The sequence below is a fragment of the Syngnathus typhle genome, unplaced genomic scaffold, assembly GCF_033458585.1.
Source record: "Syngnathus typhle isolate RoL2023-S1 ecotype Sweden unplaced genomic scaffold, RoL_Styp_1.0 HiC_scaffold_27, whole genome shotgun sequence".
Taxonomy (NCBI): domain Eukaryota; kingdom Metazoa; phylum Chordata; class Actinopteri; order Syngnathiformes; family Syngnathidae; genus Syngnathus; species Syngnathus typhle.
Window position 1 is genome coordinate 1,004,194 of NW_026871933.1, and position 15,201 is coordinate 1,019,394.

General features: G+C 38.6%; 1 protein-coding gene across 15 annotated transcripts in view; it reads left to right on the top strand.

Moving 5' to 3' along the window:
- Window positions 1-15,201, top strand: part of LOC133147034 (uncharacterized) — a 127,337-nt gene that overhangs the window by 36,735 nt on the left and 75,401 nt on the right. For 8 of the 15 annotated variants that reach the window (XM_061271161.1, XM_061271162.1, XM_061271154.1 and 5 more), the window contains one exon: window positions 14,335-14,418. The exons of 6 other annotated variants lie outside the window; for them this stretch is intronic. The gene's annotated coding sequence lies outside the window, so the exon portion shown is untranslated. Of the gene's footprint in view, window positions 1-14,334; window positions 14,419-14,546; window positions 14,562-15,201 lie in introns of those variants that run through there. One more of the 15 variants, XR_009711487.1, reaches the window with a different exon arrangement.

Below are 15,201 nucleotides of genomic sequence, written 5' to 3' on the forward strand. Positions count from 1 at the left end.
CCTTTTATTTCCCCATTCATTCTTAATGGCAATGTCAACCCGAGCCAGTTTCCTGTAGTGGGTTCGATTCCCACATTGGGCGTCATTAATTATTTTACTCTTTATTCTTCCCGCTTATCATTTTCAACGCTTATCATTTGTAACTAACATTCGCATTCAACATTCATTACATTAAGCAATTTCCACCACTTTGATTACGTATTCGCATTCAACAAACACATTCATTACATTAACCAATTGCAACCACGACATAGTAAGGGACTCAATTAGCTCGTGGGAAACACAAGTGATTCCAGTACACGAGCATCATTCCCGAGTGGTATCAAAACCCGCGTCAGTTCGATTCCCACATTGGGCGTCATTATTTATTTTACTCTTTATCCTTCCCGGTTATCATTTTCAACGGTTATCATTTGTAACTTTTGTCATTCGCATTCAACATTCATTACATTAAGCAATTTCCACCACTTTGATTACGCATTCGCATTCAACAAACACATTCATTACATTAACCAAATTCAACAGGTACTGAGGTAGGAACCTGATTAGCTCAGTTGGAAACACAATGGCAATGTCAATCTGCGCCAGTTTCCTGTAGTGGGTTCGATTCCCACTTTGGGCGTCATAAATTATTTTACTCTTTATTCTTCCCCCTTATCATTTGTACCTTTTTTGTAACATTTGTAACGTTTCATTTTTAACGCTTATCATTTGTACCTTTTTGTAACATGTATTTGTAACATTTTCCCATTTATTTCACAATTATCTATTTTCCCTTTGTATTCTTCCCGCTCATCATTTTTAACGCTTAACGTTTGTAACTTAACATCTGCCTTCGCCTTCACACGCAATTTCTTCCGAAATTGCAATTCTAGTTGTGTGAAGGCGAAGGCCTTCACACATTGTTATTCTACTTTATTATTATTGTGTGAAGGCGAAGGCCTTCACACATTGTTATTCTACTTTATTATTATTTTTATTAAACAACTTATTCCTCCCACTTTTTTGACATCCAACTACTCCCACATGCTTCAACCGATTCACCTCGTTCAAACTTTCACACGTTCCAAAGATTCATGGCAAGCTTGCCACTTTTTTTCTCGTTCATAACATTTACCGTTTTTAAGTAATTAGCAAATTTGTGCCTTTTATTTCCCCATTCATTCTTAATGGCAATGTCAACCCGAGCCAGTTTCCTGTAGTGGGTTCGATTCCCACATTGGGCGTCATTATTTATTTTACTCTTTATTCTTCCCGCTTATCATTTTCAACGCTTATCATTTGTAACTAACATTCGCATTCAACATTCATTACATTAAGCAATTTCCACCACTTTAATTACGTATTCGCATTCAACAAACACATTCATTACATTAACCAATTTCAACCACGGCATAGTAAGGGACTCAATTAGCTCGTGGGAAACACAAGTGATTCCAGTACACGAGCATCATTCCCGAGTGGTATCAAAACCCGCGTCAGTTCGATTCCCACGTTGGGCGTCATTATTTATTTTACTCTTTATCCTTTCCCTTATCATTTTCAACGCTTATCATTTGTACCTTTTTTGTAACATTTGTAACGTTTCATTTTTAACGCTTATCATTTGTACCTTTTTGTAACATGTATTTGTAACATTTTCCCATTTATTTCACAATTATCTATTTTCCCTTTGTATTCTTCCCGCTCATCATTTTTAACGCTTAACGTTTGTAACTTAACATCTGCCTTCGCCTTCACACGCAATTTCTTCCGAAATTGCAATTCTAGTTATTATTAAACAACTTATTCCTCCCACTTTTTTGACATCTAACTACTCCCACATGCTTCAACCGATTCACCTCGTTCAAACTTTCACACGTTCCAAAAATTCATGGCAAGCTTGCCACCTTTTTTCCCCTTCATAACATTTACCGTTTTTAAGTAATTAGCAAATTTGTGCCTTTTATTTCCCCATTCATTCTTAATGGAAATGTCAACCCGAGCCAGTTTCCTGTAGTGGGTTCGATTCCCACATTGGGCGTCATTAATTATTTTACTCTTTATTCTTCCCGCTTATCATTTTCAACGCTTATCATTTGTAACTAACATTCGCATTCAACATTCATTACATTAAGCAATTTCCACCACTTTGATTACGTATTCGCATTCAACAAACACATTCATTACATTAACCAAATTCAACCAGTATGTAGACAGGGACACAATTAGCTCGTGGGAAACACAAGTGATTCCAGTACACGAGCATCTTTCCCGAGTGGTATCACAACCCGCGTCAGTTCGATTCCCACATTGGGCGTCATTATTTATTTTACTCTTTATCCTTCCCCTTATCATTTTCAACGCTTATCATTTGTACCTTTTTTGTAACATTTGTAACGTTTCATTTTTAACGCTTATCATTTGTACCTTTTTGTAACATGTATTTGTAACATTTTCCCATTTATTTCACAATTATCTATTTTCCCTTTGTATTCTTCCCGCTCATCATTTTTAACGCTTAACGTTTGTAACTTAACATCTGCCTTCGCCTTCACACGCAATTTCTTCCGAAATTGCAATTCTAGTTATTAAACAACTTATTCCTCCCACTTTTTTGACATCTAACTACTCCCACATGCTTCAACCGATTCACCTCGTTCAACCTTTCACACGTTCCAAAAATTCATGGCACGCTTGCCAGTATTTTTCGCGTTCATAACATTTACCGTTTTTAAGTAATTAGCAAATTTGTGCCTTTTATTTCCCCATTCATTCTTAATGGCAATGTCAACCCGAGCCAGTTTCCTGTAGTGGGTTCGATTCCCACATTGGGCGTCATTAATTATTTTACTCTTTATTCTTCCCGCTTATCATTTTCAACGCTTATCATTTGTAACTAACATTCGCATTCAACATTCATTACATTAAGCAATTTCCACCACTTTGATTACGTATTCGCATTCAACAAACACATTCATTACATTAACCAATTGCAACCACGACATAGTAAGGGACTCAATTAGCTCGTGGGAAACACAAGTGATTCCAGTACACGAGCATCATTCCCGAGTGGTATCAAAACCCGCGTCAGTTCGATTCCCACATTGGGCGTCATTATTTATTTTACTCTTTATCCTTCACGGTTATCATTTTCAACGGTTATCATTTGTAACTTTTGTCATTCGCATTCAACATTCATTACATTAAGCAATTTCCACCACTTTGATTACGCATTCGCATTCAACAAACACATTCATTACATTAACCAAATTCAACCAGCAAGAAGGAAGGATCCTCGTTAGCTCAGTCGGAAACACAATGGAAATGTCAACCCGAGCCAGTTTCCTGTAGTGGGTTCGATTCCCACATTGGGAGTCATAAATTATTTTACTCTTTATTCTTCCCCCTTATCATTTTCAACGCTTATCATTTGTACCTTTTTTGTAACATTTGTAACGTTTCATTTTTAACGCTTATCATTTGTACCTTTTTGTAACATGTATTTGTAACATTTTCCCATTTATTTCACAATTATCTATTTTCCCTTTGTATTCTTCCCGCTCATCATTTTTAACGCTTAACGTTTGTAACTTAACATCTGCCTTCGCCTTCACACGCAATTTCTTCCGAAATTGCAATTCTAGTTGTGTGAAGGCGAAGGCCTTCACACATTGTTATTCTACTTTATTATTATTTTTATTAAACAACTTATTCCTCCCACTTTTTTGACATCCAACTACTCCCACATGCTTCAACCGATTCACCTCGTTCAAACTTTCACACGTTCCAAAAATTCATGGCAAGCTTGCCACTTTTTTTCTCGTTCATAACATTTACCGTTTTTAAGTAATTAGCAAATTTGTGCCTTTTATTTCCCCATTCATTCTTAATGGCAATGTCAACCCGAGCCAGTTTCCTGTAGTGGGTTCGATTCCCACATTGGGCGTCATTATTTATTTTACTCTTTATTCTTCCCGCTTATCATTTTCAACGCTTATCATTTGTAACTAACATTCGCATTCAACATTCATTACATTAAGCAATTTCCACCACTTTAATTACGTATTCGCATTCAACAAACACATTCATTACATTAACCAATTTCAACCACGGCATAGTAAGGGACTCAATTAGCTCGTGGGAAACACAAGTGATTCCAGTACACGAGCATCATTCCCGAGTGGTATCAAAACCCGCGTCAGTTCGATTCCCACGTTGGGCGTCATTATTTATTTTACTCTTTATCCTTTCCCTTATCATTTTCAACGCTTATCATTTGTACCTTTTTTGTAACATTTGTAACATTTCATTTTTAACGCTTATCATTTGTACCTTTTTGTAACATGTATTTGTAACATTTTCCCATTTATTTCACAATTATTTCTTTCCCTTTTCATTCTTCCCTCTCATCATTTTTAACGCTTAACGTTTCTAAATTACCATCTGCCTTCGCCTTCACACGCAATTTCTTCCGAAATTGCAATTCTAGTTGTGTGAAGGCGAAGGCCTTCACACATTGATATTGTACTTTATTATTAAACAACTTATTCCTCCCACTTTTTTGACATCTAACTACTCCCACATGCTTCAACCGATTCACCTCGTTCAACCTTTCACACGTTCCAAAAATTCATGGCACGCTTGCCAGTATTTTTCGCGTTCATAACATTTACCGTTTTTAAGTAATTAGCAAATTTGTGCCTTTTATTTCCCCATTCATTCTTAATGGCAATGTCAACCCGAGCCAGTTTCCTGTAGTGGGTTCGATTCCCACATTGGGAGTCATAAATTATTTTACTCTTTATTCTTCCCCCTTATCATTTTCAACGCTTATCATTTGTACCTTTTTTGTAACATTTGTAACGTTTCATTTTTAACGCTTATCATTTGTACCTTTTTGTAACATGTATTTGTAACATTTTCCCATTTATTTCACAATTATCTATTTTCTCTTTGTATTCTTCCCGCTCATCATTTTTAACGCTTAACGTTTGTAACTTAACATCTGCCTTCGCCTTCACACGCAATTTCTCCCGAAATTGCAATTCTAGTTCTTATTATTATTAAACAACTTATTCCTCCCACTTTTTTGACATCTAACTACTCCCACATGCTTCAACCGATTCACCTCGTTCAAACTTTCACACGTTCCAAAAATTCATGGCAAGCTTGCCACCTTATTTCCCCTTCATAACATTTACCGTTTTTAAGTAATTAGCAAATTTGTGCCTTTTATTTCCCCATTCATTCTTAATGGCAATGTCAACCCGAGCCAGTTTCCTGTAGTGGGTTCGATTCCCACATTGGGCGTCATTAATTATTCTACTCTTTATTCTTCCCGCTTATCATTTTCAACGCTTATCATTTGTAACTAACATTCGCATTCAACATTCATTACATTAAGCAATTTCCACCACTTTGATTACGTATTCGCATTCAACAAACACATTCAATACATTAACCAAATTCAACCAGTCTGTAGACAGGGACACATTTAGCTCGTGGGAAACACAAGTGATTCCAGTACACGAGCATCTTTCCCGAGTGGTATCAAATCCCGCGTCAGTTCGATTCCCACATTGGGCGTCATTATATATTTTACTCTTTATCCTTCCCCTTATCATTTTCAACGCTTATCATTTGTACCTTTTTTGTAACATTTGTAACATTTCATTTTTAACGCTTATCATTTGTACCTTTTTGTAACATGTATTTGTAACATTTTCCCATTTATTTCACAATTATTTCTTTCCCTTTTCATTCTTCCCGCTCATCATTTTTAACGCTTAACGTTTCTAAATTAACATCTGCCTTCGCCTTCACACGCAATTTCTTCCGAAATTGCAATTCTAGTTGTGTGAAGGCGAAGGCCTTCACACATTGTTATTCTACTTTATTATTATTATTTTTTTTATTCTTATTATTAAACAACTTATTCCTCCCACTTTTTTGACATCTAACTACTCCCACATGCTTCAACCGATTCACCTCATTCAAACTTTCACACGTTCCAAAAATTCATGGCAAGCTTGCCACCTTTTTTCCCCTTCATAACATTTACCGTTTTTAAGTAATTAGCAAATTTGTGCCTTTTATTTCCCCATTCATTCTTAATGGCAATGTCAACCCGAGCCAGTTTCCTGTAGTGGGTTCGATTCCCACATTGGGCGTCATTAATTATTCTACTCTTTATTCTTCCCGCTTATCATTTTCAACGCTTATCATTTGTAACTAACATTCGCATTCAACATTCATTACATTAAGCAATTTCCACCATTTTGATTACGTATTCGCATTCAACAAACACATTCATTACATTAACCAAATTCAACCACTAAAAGAAAGGGACTCAATTAGCTCGTGGGAAACACAAGTGATTCCAGTACACGAGCATCTTTCCCGAGTGGTATCAAAACCCGCGTCAGTTCGATTCCCACATTGGGCGTCATTATTTATTTTACTCTTTATCCTTCCCGGTTATCATTTTCAACGGTTATCATTTGTAACTTTTGTCATTCGCATTCAACATTCATTACATTAAGCAATTTCCACCACTTTGATTACGCATTCGCATTCAACAAACACATTCATTACATTAACCAAATTCAACAGTTACTGAGGTAGGAACCTGATTAGCTCAGTTGGAAACACAATGGCAATGTCAACCTGCGCCGGTTTCCTGTAGTGGGTTCGATTCCCACTTTGGGCGTCATAAAGTATTTTACTCTTTATTCTTCCCCCTTATCATTTGTACCTTTTTTGTAACATTTGTAACGTTTCATTTTTAACGCTTATCATTTGTACCTTTTTGTAACATGTATTTGTAACATTTTCCCATTTATTTCACAATTATCTATTTTCCCTTTGTATTCTTCCCGCTCATCATTTTTAACGCTTAACGTTTGTAACTTAACATCTGCCTTCGCCTTCACACGCAATTTCTCCCGAAATTGCAATTCTAGTTATTATTATTATTCTACTTATTCTGCCCACTTTTTCGGCGCTTAACTACTTCCACATTCTTCAACCGATTCACTCCATTCCACTTTTCACTTATTCCAAATATTCATGGCAACACTGCTTAGATTTTTTTCCTTCCAAAAATTTTCCGTTTTCGCAAAATTCACAAATTTATGGCGATTTTTGCCCCATTCATTCTTAATGGCAGATTCAACATTTCACATTTACGTTGTTCCAGTTTGAAATTCACATCATTCAACACATTCAAATCACATTGGGGACATTCCCGAACTTGCCAAATTCAAAATTTTCACGTTTTCACAAAATTTGCATAAAATTTTGCAAAATTTCATAAAATTTCGTTTTTCACTTCTAACTTCTACATTTTTCCACCGATTCAACTCATTCCAACTTTCAACTATTCATCTTTTGCCTACCTATTCCACAACTTCCTACTTACCAAAAACTTCACCTCTTTTATTTTGAAATTCAACCAAAATTCTCTAAAATTTCCTTTTTCTACTATAATTTCTACATTTTTCAACCGATTCAACCCATTCCAACTTTCAACTGTTCATCCTTTTTCTACCTATTCCACAACTTCCCAAAAACTTCACATCTTTTATTTTGAAATTCACACCCAATTCCTTTTTCCCTTCTCATTTCTACATTTTTCAACCGATTCAACCCATTCCAACTTTCAACTGTTCATCATTTTTCTACCTATTCCACAACTTCCCACTTACCAAAAACTTCACGTCTTTTATTTTGAAATTCACACCCAATTCCTTTTTCCCTTCTCATTTCTAAATTTTTCAACCGATTCAACCCATTCCAACTTTCAACTGTTCATCTTTTTTCTACCTATTCCACAACTTCCCACTTACCACAAACTTCACGTCTTTTATTTCTAAATTCACACCCATTTCCTTTTTCCGTTCTCATTTCTACATTTTTCAACCCATTCAACCCATTCCAACTTTCAACTGTTCATCATTTTTTTCCTATTCCACAACTTACCAAAAACTTCACATCTTTTATTTTGAAATTCACACCCAATTCACCAATATTTTCTTTTTCCCTTCTCATTTCTACATTTTTCAACCGATTCAACCCATTCCAACTTTCAACTGTTCATCATTTTTCTACCTATTCCACAACTTACCAAAAACTTCACATATTTTATTTTGAAATTCACACCTACTTCCTTTTTCCCTTCTCATTTCTACATTTTTCAACCGATTCAACCCATTCCAACTTTCAACTGTTCATCCTTTTTCTACCTATTCCACAACTTACCAAAAACTTCACATCTTTTATTTTGAAATTCACACCCAATTCTCCAATAATTCCTTTTTCCCTTCTCATTTCTACATTTTTCAACCGATTCGACCCATTCCAACTTTCAACTGTTCATCCTTTTTCTACCTATTCCACAACTTACCAAAAACTTCACATCTTTTATTTTGAAATTCACACCCAATTCTCCAATAATTCCTTTTTCCCTTCTCATTTCTACATTTTTCAACCGATTCAACCCATTCCAACTTTCAACTGTTCATCCTTTTTCTACCTATTCCACAACTTACCAAAAACTTCACATTTTTTATTTTGAAATTCACACCCAATTCTCCAATATTTCCTTTTTCCCTTCTCATTTCTACATTTTTCAACCGATTCAACCCATTCCAACTTTCAACTGTTCATCCTTTTTCTACCTATTCCACAACTTACCAAAAAATTCACATCTTTTATTTTGAAATTCACACCCAATTCTCCAATATTTCCTTTTTCCCTTCTCATTTCTACATTTTTCAACCGAATCAACCCATTCAAACTTTATTCACTTTGTTCACCTTATGCTTACCATATTCACCCCCTTCACCACCACTTCCACTATGCTTTCGCAATTCAGCCCTTGACCCCCACTTCCAGTGTAGCGGCCATCTTGGATTGACCCTGAAGTGACCTAATGAACCCAGAATGAACCGAAAGTGCCTGCGGGCAAACTGCGTCCCGTGGTGCAGTTTTTATTGGCCCGCAGCAAATTCTGAAAACATGCATATGGCCCGCACAAGAAGCTTGAGCTCAACGCTGTTGCACTTCTCAGTTTCACCACTAGATGGAGCCCGCCACACAAATGAAATCAAGCAAAGAAAATCTTTTACCACGAGTCCCCACAAATGGCTGCCCCTACACCACCACCCCCCCACCCCCGGAAGAGAAGCGAACACGCTGCGTTTGACGTCTCGCGTGAGTTAGATCCGCTTATCGCGATTGTTGCAGGCCGCGCACAGTGCTCAGTCACAGACGGCGGTTACCGAAAGAGATTGTTGCTGTGATTGTGTGCGTGTTTGCCAAAAAGTAAGTATAGACTTTTAAGTGTTACATTGTTTACTGTTGTGCTGATGTCTGATCCCAGACTGTTTCGTGTGTGCGCCGTTTGGTTGGTAATGCTTCACATAAGAAGTCGTTTATTTGCTTTATAATCTCAGTGAAGCATCGCCGCTAGCTAGCATTAGCGAAACGTCCACTAGCAACTACCTTGTAGCTCGGCTCCGGAGTTCAATAGGCGTAAAGAGATTCAACATAAGAGGCGGTTGCTGTGTCGAATCAAATATTTTATGTCAAACTTTGATTCTTTAAATAATCGCAATAATATGTATACAAGTGTCTTTATTTCATCGGGACTTTTGCGGTGGCGCACGGCGACCCGATATGACGTCATATTGTAGTTTTTTCCCCCTCGCGTTTACTTGTAGCCAACAAATCGGCGACTAAATATGACGTCACATTGTAGTTTTGACCGTCGCGTTTTCACTATTCTTAGGCATACTGTAATAGAAATAAATTTTTATGTTTAGTAGACAAACAAAGCATCTTGACAACCTGTTGTTTCAGTGTCCTATGTTGCAAAATCAATGTACATTTTGGCGTTAAATTGTTGCTTTGGAAAGTGACGTCACCACGCCTAGTCTCGCGTGAGTTATATCCGCTTATCGCGATTGTTGCGGCCCGCGCGCAGTGGTCAGTCACAGACGGCGCGTATCGAGAGAGACCGTTGCTGTGATCGTGTGGCTGTTTGCCAAAAAGTGAGTTATACATTTAAGTGTTACTCCTGTTTACTTTTGTGCTGTTTGTCTGATTCCACATTGTTTCGTGTATGCGCCGTTGGGTTGGTAGCTTCGGCGATGCTTTACATAAGTCGTTTATTTGGTTTCTTTTCTCAGTGAAGCATTGCCGCTAGCTAGCTAGCTAGCATTAGCGAAACGTCTTCGTTGCAGCTCGGCTCCGGAGTTCAATAGGCGTAAAGAGCTTGTAAAGAGCTTCAACATAAGAGGCGGTTGCTGTGTCGAATTACATTTTCTATATCAAACTTTGATACATTATATAATCGCAATAAATGTCTTTATTTCGTCGGCGCGTTTACGGTGGCGCACGACGACCGGATATGACGTCACATTGTAGTTTTCCCGCCTCGCGTTTACTTGTATGCTACAAATCGCCGACCAAAAATGACGTCATATTGTAGTTTTTTTCCTTCGCGTTTATTTACATGCCACAAATATATGGTTTTAAATTATGACGGGATTAAAAGTAATCATATGGCATCGTGGTGACATTTCAGGCTGTCATGAGATTAAAAATCATGTATACATTTACATATAAAGTACACATGTAAATCTAGGTCTCTTTTCTCATGCCAGATGACAAAATTACTTATACCTGCTCTCGTACAAAAGAAGCATCCAGGAGCAAATGATTAGTTTCTCAATTGTCTCAAGTTTGGGATATAGTCAAATAGCATTCATTAAAAAATAGGATGATGAATTATCATTAGTACTACAGTTGTGCATTGTGACTACTGTATCATTAAAAGCTGTTTTTGACTAGTTAGGAAATATTGACTTTCAATCTCGCCACCGTATTTCTCTCACTATTTGTAATCATAAAAGACATTCAAAGCATTGTGGAAATGTCAGTTAATTATTTGTTTCCTGCTTTCTGTTATTTCTTTCCTTGCAGTACATAACTACTTCCAAGGTGAGGCATGATTCAGTCAGTCAATTTTATGTTATCATCATTATAAAGTGATTGTATTTCAAGTTCCTGTGATGATAGCTTTGAAATCGTGATTAAATTTGGCTACTGTTTATGTATTTTAGTCAATGGTTTGTTTAATTTTGATTACTATGCTTATGTATTGTTATTGTGCTTTTGGTTAAGTAGTGAGCACTGAAGTTCAAAACCTGTGTCTTTTCCCATGCTGGATGACAAAATTACTTATACCTGATCTGATACAAAAGAATCATCCAGGAGCAAATTGTTAGTTTAGCATTCTTTTATGTTATAATTGGGGTCACTGTACCATTTACATTTTTACATTGCGGTAACATTGTATACTGTACATTAGACATGCTTCCGCCATAATCAAAGTTTCATTTTCTCCATCTCATAAACTCCTGTGCGAAGGACACCGTCACTGTACATCATTACATTGTGCCATAATATTTTCAAGATGTGATATACCACCCACAAATTCTTTAGTACCACATTCTTCTCACTATTAAGCCTCTTGTATACAAGTTAAAACTACAGTTAAAACAGTTTTGCATCTGATTTTTCCAATGTTATGTAATGTCTTATTTTAATAAATAACTTCATCAATTCTAATGTAATTTTGCTTTCAGTTCGTTGTAAATCGAAAGTATGACTAATTACATTGTACCTTATTGATATATGTTGTTTTTTTTCCTGCAGAGCTCTGTGACCTGCGGTTCTGGCACGCTCCGTGGACCTGTATTTCTGAGACGCTCCGTGGCCTGTAGTTCTGTGACGCTCCAGGGACCCTGTGGCTGACCCCCTATACCCTCTTTGTGGCTGCTCTATCTTTTGTCTTCTGTCTTCCTTCTATCTCACATCCATCATAACTTGCCATGCCGAGGAAAGGAAGGCGATCCCAGGCTGTAAAGTTGAGCTGGGAGCGACGTTTAAATCGTCGATGCTCCCCGCCGCCAGTTACATGCAGTGATCCAACCTTACCTACCCGGCATAATGACGTCACAAGTGCAGATTCTGCACGTTTTGAAACTCCTGACACATGTGCCAATACTGCACTTTTTGAACCTACTGCACTTTTTGAACCTGAACATGGCCTTGAGCCACACTTTGAAACTGAACGCGGTCATGCTCCACGCTCTCAAACTTACGCACGTGGTCATGATCCGCCTTTTGAAACTGACGCACGTGGCCATGATCCACTTTGTCAAACTCCTGCACGTGCCCTTGATGCACAATTTGAGACTGATTCCTGTGACACTGGGCCTGACATTCCCGCTGCAGCCACGGCTTCTGTGCAACCTCATTTGGTAACGTATGTGTTGGCATCTCACAGCCAAAATCATCCCAGATATGGAGAATTCAGAAACAGTCAATGTGTGGCTAACTCTGTTACATTTCTGGCTTTCTTGCAGGAGTTAAATCACCTGACCAGCTCTGATCTTGATGCTGTTCTTAATGTTGGCAATGAACTGTATACATGTACTGTTGCTGCACTGAAAGCCCAAGGATGCTTCTTGGACAGATTTCTGACGGCTGATGAACTTCCAGGGGTTGTGCGTGGTTTTTCTAAGCAGCATGTCTTAATAAAGAGTCAGTCAATGGGTGGTTTGTTCACCTCTTTCTACGGAGATGAGCTGTTCCTGAACCTTCGTGACAGACTCCGGTGCTTGACCTCAGGGGTCAATTGTGCGCTTCTGATTATGCGGTTAACGTGCATTGCTGTTTTCCGAGACCACCAAGGCAGGTATGGTTTTTTTGATCCCCACTCTAGAGGACGAGACGGCCTCCATGATGACAACGGCACAGCGATCATGATGGTCTTCACATGTGTGTCCGACCTGATCGATAAGTTGACGAAGGTTTATACAAGCTTGAGGTGCTCTGGCGATGAGCCATATGAGCTTGTACCGATCTGCTTCGAACCTGTTGAAGTTCCCGTAAGTAACCATGAGATGGCGCCATGTACACAGATTCCTCCCGTGATGAGCATCGATGACGCTGCCGCAAGCAGACCTGTTGCTGAAATTGTCCCACGTGTTGAGACGAGCGAGACTACACCGTGTGCAGGTGAACATCACTACCAAGAATTTCCCGATAACAGTGAAGTGGTTTTGACAACAGGTAAACAGCTGCCAAATGTGTCAAAAATTGCGAAATCTAGTAGGAGAAAGTTCCTACGACAAATAAAAGCACAGGAAACAAAAGAAAAATCTGAAGTAAGACGTAAAAAACAGGAACTAAAGAGAATGATGAAAAACTCTAAACAGAAGGAACAGTACAGTCAAAATGCAGAGGTAAGACAAAGGAAATTGGGTTATATTAGGACCCGTTATCAACAGGACAAGCGTTTTTGTGCCAAACAAAAGTCCTATTTTACACAACGTTGTCAGACAGATCCTGAGTTTAAGAAGAAAAACCGTTCCCGTTTCTCACGTCGTTATAGGACAGATGAGTGTTTTACGATGAGACGACGCGCTTACATTACACAACGTTATCGTGACGATGTTGCGTTTAAGAACCGACAGCGTTCTTACATCAATGAACGTTACCGTGACGATGTTGCGTTTAAGAACCGACAGCGTTCTTACATCACAGAACGTTACCGTGACGATGTTGGGTTTAAGAACCGACAGCGTTCTTACATCACAGAACGTTACCGTGACGATGTTGGGTTTAAGAACAGACAGCGTTCTTACATCACAGAACGTTACCGTGATGATGTTGAGTTTCGAAACAGGCAGCGATATTACATTACACGCCGTTATTTAAACAACCCTGAATTCCGATTAAAACATCAGGAAATCATGAGGCGCATAATGAAAACAAAATCTGATTCACTGAGGACCAAAACAATGCGCAGAGTAAGTACGCTTTTGAAAAAATACAAAGTCATAAACCGACTGTGTAGGGAGCGAAATGACTGTGTGCTTATGAAAGCTGTTGATGTATTCAAAGCCCAAATTAAGAATGGCCCCACATTTGTCTGCACTGTTTGCCACAGAGCATTGTTTCCGAACCAAGTACGCGCTTGTCAACGTAGATTTTATAAGAAAAACAGACATGTTGTTGCAAGTTGTCTCACGGGACAATTTGTCCATATCTGTGATGATGAATGTCAGGCCTCGTGCAGCGTACCAGCTGAAAGAAAACTGGAGTGGATATGTCACACTTGCTTTAGTCACCTCAAAGATGGTAAAATGCCTGCACTTGCTGTTGCGAACAATCTCACACTCTCTGATATTCCAAAGGAACTGTGTGGATTGAACATACTGGAGAGACACCTCATTTCCAAATGCATATCATTTGCCAAAATTGTACCTCTTCCCAAAGGTCAACAACGAGCCATTCGTGGAAATGTGGTGTGCGTGCCATCGGAAGTACAAGAGACGGTCAATGTCTTGCCCAGACTAAGAAGTAAGTCACAGATGTTGAGAGTGAAACTGAAGAGACGGCTTTGCTACAAAGGCCATCAGTTTTTTCAAACCGTCACTTGGTCCAAGCTAATGAGCGCTCTGATGAAACTGCAACAAGTCCATCCACAGTACAGAGACATAACTATTCGCGACGATGCGGACCTTTGCGACCCAACCCTCACTGACGATGAGAGCAGCTCCGATGAAGCGCAAATGAGCGACAGTGAGTACAATGAGGAAGCTCTGGAGGAGATATACCGATTTGAGAGTGATGCTCTGTGTGGGATGAACAGTGACTCACAACATGACAACAGCGGTAACAAACAGCAACAAGAAAATTCGGAAGACGGTGATCAACCAAATGGTGGAGTGATACTTGAATCATGTCTCCAACCCAATGATGTGTCGGAGGAAATTATGAGTTTTACAGAGGGCATTTATTGTGTTGCTCCTGCAGAAAGAAACAACCCAGTAAGCTTTTTCAAGACTCCCAAGCTTGAGGCCATGGCTTTTCCAGTGCAGTTTCCCACTGGTCAAAACACCCTCGATGAAGAGAGAGCAATTAAACTCACACCAAGCAAATATTTCAAAACGCGTCTGTGTTGTGTGGATGAACGCTTTGCTCGAGATACCAACTACTTGTTCTTTGCCCAGTTTGTGACTGAAATTTACCAGGCGACGTCGAGCATGACAATACAGCTGCGCAAAGGTAAGCCTTTTACCAGGGATGGTCGAAGGATAAACAATGCCATGCTTCAGGACAAACGTGAAGTTGAGAAACTGG